The sequence below is a fragment of the Dasypus novemcinctus genome, chromosome 16 (genome assembly GCF_030445035.2).
Source record: "Dasypus novemcinctus isolate mDasNov1 chromosome 16, mDasNov1.1.hap2, whole genome shotgun sequence".
NCBI lineage: Eukaryota > Metazoa > Chordata > Mammalia > Cingulata > Dasypodidae > Dasypus > Dasypus novemcinctus.
In genome coordinates, this window is record NC_080688.1 from 22,282,197 (window position 1) to 22,289,154 (window position 6,958).

Genomic DNA, 6,958 nt, shown 5'->3' on the forward strand with positions numbered 1-6,958 from the left:
AATTTTTTTGCTGATATGTAGGTATTTGATTATTTGGATGAATTTACTGATGGTCAGTTTCTCTCTCACCCATGTTTTGTTTGTTTGTTTGTTTTGTTTTGTTTGTTTTGTTTTTGACATACTGTGGCCAGGGATCAAACTCCAGACCTCGTAAGTGGGAAGCTAGAACTTAACCACTGAACTCCACTGGCCCCCCCAATTTTTTTAAATTTCTTGTTCTTTTTTGTTGTTGTTCTTAGGAGGTACAGGTGATTGATCCCAGGACCTGCTATGTAGGAAGCAAGTGATAAGCCACTTGACCTACATCTGTTCCCTCTTGCTGAAGGTTCTACTGTTGATTGGCTTGTGTTAATGCTCTCCTTTGACAATTCATTCAACTTGTTCTAGATCTTTAGTATTTCCAGTGTTTGATCAGAATGGGGCCAGGGACCGACCAAGTGGACACAGACTAATTCCAAGGGGCAGTGGGGAGAGGGTCAGGGGAGAAATCAAAATCCCTCCCACTTTTCTTTTTTTGCTCCCTGAAGCTGCACTTCCATGGTCTGCCCTTCATATTGTACATTTCATAAAATGTTCCCCACAGCCCTAAGGAGGGTGTGTGTTTTTCCAACATTTACTGGGTGGTCTTCAAGCAATGGCCATGAGGCTTCCTGTTCTGGGCAGGTTAGAATGACAGTTCAGAGCTGGAACTCAGCACTCCAGACTTACCAACCAGAAGCGATGATCAGCATTTGACCGTGTCCCTCACATTCCTAGGAAGCATGCCTTCGTGCCACTGCCCATCTATGCCAGCTAACCACAGATATTGCCTGAGGCAAACTTTGATGGTGGGGGATGAACACCAGCAACTGTCTTGAAGTGATTCACTCTGTTTCTATGCCACAGCTTCTCAGTCCTCACCCACTCTCTTCTGTATGCTTCATGGTGCTCCCTTTGCCTCTTGAGTCCCAGAACTGATGTATCTCTGCCTGTACACTAGCTGTTTTTGTAGGAGGAGTTAGTCTTACTCCTTCCTACTCTACCATCTCCCCTGGACCCTGTGCCATAATTTGTTTCTCATAATTTACTTTTACTATAAGTTGATGTTCAGTTAGAGTCTCCTTATTTTAGGGAACATCTTTTTCTAATACTACGTTTACTGTCTGTCAGCAAACATTTCAAATTCTGTACTATGAAAACATTCTAGAGAAGATGATATAACTGAGCTGCATCCTTCAGCTCATTTTTACATATAGAAACCCAGTTGTTGATTATTCTCATTCCTTTTTTTGTCTGAGTTCTTCCCAAAGATATTGATGAGGCCTCGGGAGGGGAAAGAAAGGGAGGAAATCCTTGTACTTCCTCATAAAATGTGTCCATTAGGCTCACAAAGAGCTTACAATTCTTTTTTTAAAACATTATTTATTTATTTTAAGATTTATTTATTTCTCTCCCATTCTCCCTGCCCCAGTTGTCTGTTCTGTGTCTCTTTGCTATGTGTTCTTCTTTGTCTGCTTCTGTTGTTGTCAGAGGCATGGGAATCTGTGTTTCCTTTTGTTGTGTCATCTTGTGTCAGCTCTCCGTGTGTGTGGCGCCATTCCTGGGCAGGATAAACTTTCTTTCACTCTGGGTGGCTCTCCTTATGGGGCGCACTCCTTGCACGTGGGGCTCCTCTAGGCAGGGACACTCCTATGTGGCAAAGCACTCCTTGTGCACATCAGCACTGCATGTGGGCCAGCTCCACACCGGTCAAGGAGGCCCGGTGTTTGACCTGCAGACCTCCCATGTAGTAGATGGACACCGTAACCACTGGGCCAAGTCTGCTTCCCTACAATGTTTTTTTAAGATTTATTTATTTATTTATTTATTTCTCTCCCCTTTCTCCCTGCCCCCACAAACCAGTTGTCTGTTCTCTGTGTCTATTTGCTGTGTCTTCTTTGTTCACTTCTGTTTTGTAAGTGGCACAGGAATCTGTTTCTTTTTGTTGCGTCATCTTGCTGTGTCAGCTCTCCGTGTGTGCGGCGCCATTCCTGGGGAGGCTGCACTTTCTTTTGCGCTGGGCGGCTCTCCTTACAGGTCGCACTCCTTGCGAGTGGGACTCCCCTACATGGGGGACACCCCTGCGTAGCACAGCACTCCTTGCATGCATCAGCACTGCGCGTGGGCCAGCTGCACATGGTTCAAGGAGGCCTGGGGTTTGAACCGTGAACCTCCCATGTGGTAGACGGATGCCCTAACCACTGGGCCATGTTGTAGGAAATTTTTTTGTGAAGTTCACACTAAGGAACAATTATGGAAAATTCTCTCGTTTCAAAAAATTACATTTTAAACCTAAGAGCCAGGTCCAGATTTTTCCCACTCAAGTTCAGCCTTGTCTGTTTGTAACCTCATTTCCCAGTAATCTAGAATTTTTTGCTGTTTTCTATGTGGTTTTTAAAATTTGGTGAACCCTTTTCTGTCTTTATTTGTTTTTCTTTCAGTTAGATTTCAAACTTGTGTGATGATGCTATAATTCAATGTAGCTAAGAAGCTCCCTTATGAAGACTTTAAAATAATGAGGTAATAAAAATAAATAAATAAATGACACAGCAAGGCATAAGACATAACTGTAAGCTCATGACTGATAAAGAAAATGTATGCTTAAACTTCTCTCCTAGAAACTCTTAGAATAATCTGATCTGTGCACTGCTTGACCACCATTGTATCAATAGATCCCTTAGCAATTGCTGTAAAGCTGTAACTTCAGCCCTACTTACAAACATTGTAAAGGCTCATTTTACATATTTACTATGAAAGTGTAGCTTCTGTCCTACTGGAAATCACTGTGAACACGTGAGCCTTGTTTATCACTCCTGAGCACTGCTCTTTTAAATTGTGCTACCCCTTCACATGCCCTCTCCATCTGCATGTAGACACAAGGTATAAAAATTCCCTCTTGCTTTCCAGCAAGTTTAGTTCAATTGTCGGAAGTGTCATGCTCTCTGGCCGCTGCCAAAGAAGAGTATTTAAGCCTTGGCCAGTCTCAGACTCCCCAAGAGAAAGGCTATCCCCTCTGGACAATTGAGGGTGAGGCTCCACATAAGCCCCCTATTAAACACTCTTTGTTCACCAAAAAAAAAAAAAAGAAACCTAGTAAAAAACAGTGAATGGAAACAAGAGTTAATTCTTCTATTTTTGATTCCTAAACAGAAACTGCTCCTCATAATGAATGGTGTGTTCCCTTTCTGTCAGTTCTTGTTGCCACAACGTTGGTTCCTCTGCTATAGAGTAGACTTCTCAGACTTCATGTGTTTGGCTGCCAGACACTCCCTTGTCTGCACCTCCACATGATCTAGCTCTAATGTCCTCTTTGGGGTTGGTTGAGAGGGATCAATCTTTGGTCTTGACCTGGAGGTCGGTGTCATTGGACTTTAGCTAGTTTCCCTGGCTGCATTAGGGTGGTGCACCCCCATGCCTCTCTGTCATTTGAACCAAGAACCATCCTTTGTGTAGGGACTGATTCCCACCTCCTGAAGGCTCAGCACATTGATTTGGCTTCTCAATGACCACAGCTGGAGCTGTTCTTTGCACAAGCCCTGGGAGTTCTCTCCACCCTGTCCCTGGCTTGCTGGGGCTATTCCTTTCACCTGTAAACTTTAAAGTCTGTGAAAGGTAAGTTGACCCAAAACAAGAGGTTTAGAAGAAAAAAAATCAGTTTGATAATGAGATTGAGAAATTCATTAAAGAAAAATATGAGCACTGTGTCATTCCAAACTGCTAATGATCATTTTTGTGATCTTTAAGAAATATTTTTTCACTTTTCAATCTATTGGAAATATTTCAAAAGATTTTTGTTTGTAGAACAAGAAAACTCATTTTGATGTGAAATATGCAAAAGAAAAAAGAAAATAATGTTGGTGTTGGCATTTACATTTTATACTTTTTCTTTTTTATTTTTCCCTTTTGCCTTTTTTCTTCCTTTTTTCTTTTTTCCCTTTTTCTTGTTCTTTCTCTTTTGCTTTCTTTTTTATAAAAACTAATCCAGATAAGGGCAGTAGAAGAAAAGGAAATTATAAACCCATATCCCTTGTGAATATTGAAGCAAAAATCCTCAAAAATAGAGTAGCAAATCAAACCCAACAGTAGATTAAAAGGATTATACATCGTGACCAATTAGAAATTACTCCTTCAAAGCAAAGATGATTTAACATAAGGAAGTCAATATAATACACCACATGAAAGGGATTAACAACTAAAAGTACATGATCACCTAAATTGGTGAGATAAAGAATTTGAAAAAGTCCAACATCCATCCGTGATAAACACACACACACACACACACAGACAGGAAACTAGGAAAAGTATGGAATTTTCTCAATATGACATCTTTGAAAAATGCACTCAGTCATTACATTCAAAAGTGGCAGCCTGAAATCTTTCCTCCTATGATCAGGGACAATAAGAGGAGGGACATTGTCACCAATGTTATTCAATATGGGACTGGAAATTTAGACATAGAAATCAGAAAAAAAAAAAAAAAGAAATAAAAGATATTTAAATTGGAAAGGAAGAAGTTAAACTATCCTCTTGCTGATGATCCCAAATAATCCAAAAGATAGCTACTAGAATGAATAAAGCATGGTCATCAAATTTGCAGGATAGAAGATAAACAACTGAAACTCAATTGGGTTTCTGTACTACACTAATAAACAATCTGAAAGGGTAATCAAGAATACAGTTCTACTTATGATAACATCTAAAAGAGTAAAATTAGGAATTAATTTAAGCAAGGAGAGGAAAGACTTGTGCATTATAAAACTATAAAACCATATGAAAGAATTAAAGAGGAAATAACTACATCAAAAGATATCCCTTGCTCATGGATTGGAAGATTTATTGTTATTATGATGTCCATACTACATATTGCAATCTAATATAATACTATTAATATGGCCTGTGCATGAATTGAAACTTATCTAATTCTATATCCAAGTATGCCTATTTCCCAGAAAGTCAAGTAAGTGATATGGGCTTATAGGCTTTCAGTATTCAGGGAGGATGCAGACTGAATGTTAATCAAACTTACATCCTGAAGGAATGTGGGAGATATGTTAATTCAAGCTTCCCCGGAATGTACACAATATGTTAATTCAAGCCTACCTGATACCCAAACAAACTCTTAAAACTCTAAGAAACTAACAAAGAAAGTCTTTTTGCATAAAAGAACCACTTGATTTCCCTGTTCTTACATTGTCTGTATAAAAGGGACCTAGAAATCCTATTCAGGGTTGGTTTTTTTGGGCAGAAGTCCACTGGGTTCAGCCGGCTGTTAATAAATCTTCCTTCTCAAAGATTTCTCATGACCTGGCCTTCAGTACCATGATCACCTGACTTCTCTCTGCCATAAGCTCATCTGGGATCACTGAGAAGACAAGAGATGGCAAGAGTTGATTGCCCCTCTCAGACGCCTCTGAGAAGTCCAAGAGGGCCCAGATGAACCCCACCCTGGGGGCCCTGGGGGCCCCTGGACCCCTTTTAGTCTTGAAAGAGGTTGTGGACTCTAACAGAGCCCTCTTGGAGAAACTGGAGGCACCAGAGGTTTTCCAAGAATGAAACAAGGAGCTCCACACACCAGACGGGTAAGACCCCCAGAGCATAGTGCAGGAAAAGCCTGATTCTGAAAAGTCAGGAGGGGAGTTTGATCAGCTCTTGAAAAGCCCCTAGTGCTTCCAAGGAGAAGGGAGGAAACCATCTTCTCTAGGTTCAAGAAAGGAAAGGAAGGAGAGTGGTTGTGTGCATGTGAACTGTGGAGATTAAGTAAGACACAGAGACACACTTCTGTGGGGTGAGTTTGGAGTCCCAATCCATTGTTTCATGGTGACCTCATCTGGTCAAGGGCAGTCTGGTGGGCCTCCCTGCAATGGGACACTCTTCTGAGTCAGGGGCTTATACTGACCCACTAAGGCTAAGAGGTCCATAAGTTCCCATGAGGGATGTGGCTGGAGACGGACTAAGTAAAAGGCTGAGTGAGTGCTGTGCAATGTCAACACAGGATGGAAACATGGGTAACACACAAAGTAGAACAGTGTTAGGTTGTATGCTGAAAAACTTACCCCGAGTATTCCATGGACATGTATATGGCATAAAGTTCCAGCCAGGAAAGCTTAGAATGTTTTGCGAATGAGAATGGCCAACTTTCAGCATGGGCTGACCACAAGAGGGCTCCTTTGACCCCAGATCATCCATAAAGTCCAAAACATGGTAACCAGAAAACCAGGGCTCCTTGAACAGTTCCCATACATCGATGGCTGGCAGGACAATGTGAGTCAAAGTCCACTCTGGTTACAGAAATATATGACTAAACAAGCCAGGATTTGCCTGATACAAAAGACCAGAGATGCCGTCCAAGGAACCAGGCCAAACACGCACCTTGCAAAGGGTCCAGAGGAAGTGATCCCCAAATCTAGTGCTGACCCACCCATTCTAGAAGGGATAGGTAAAAATGACCTCCCACCACCTTATGCAGTTGCTCCAACCATGCCATTACTGAGGAATGGGGATAAGGCACCTTCTCTGAGCAGCACAATTGCAGCATTACCAGAGCTGAACCTGCTGGTGCCTTCTCTAGCAGTGCGATCTTGGCATTCCCAGAGCTATACCCACTTGCACCTTCTCTGAGCAGTGTGATCTTGGCAATCCCAGAGCTGCACCGACCAGAGTGTCCCCTGAACAACATGATCTCAGTATTCCTGGAGCTGTGCCTGCTGGCACATTCTCTGAATAGTATGATCTTGGCATTTCTGGAGATGCACCACTGGCTCCTTCTCTGAGCAGCTCAACCTCAGCATTCCCAGAGCTGCACCTGCCAGCGTGTCCCCTGAGCAGCACAACCTCAGCATTCCCAGAGGTGCACCTGCTTGTGCCCCCAAAGCAACGTGTCCTTGCCTTTCCCACAGCCATCTTCTCTAAGGAACACAGCCTTTACACCCCTGCAACCACT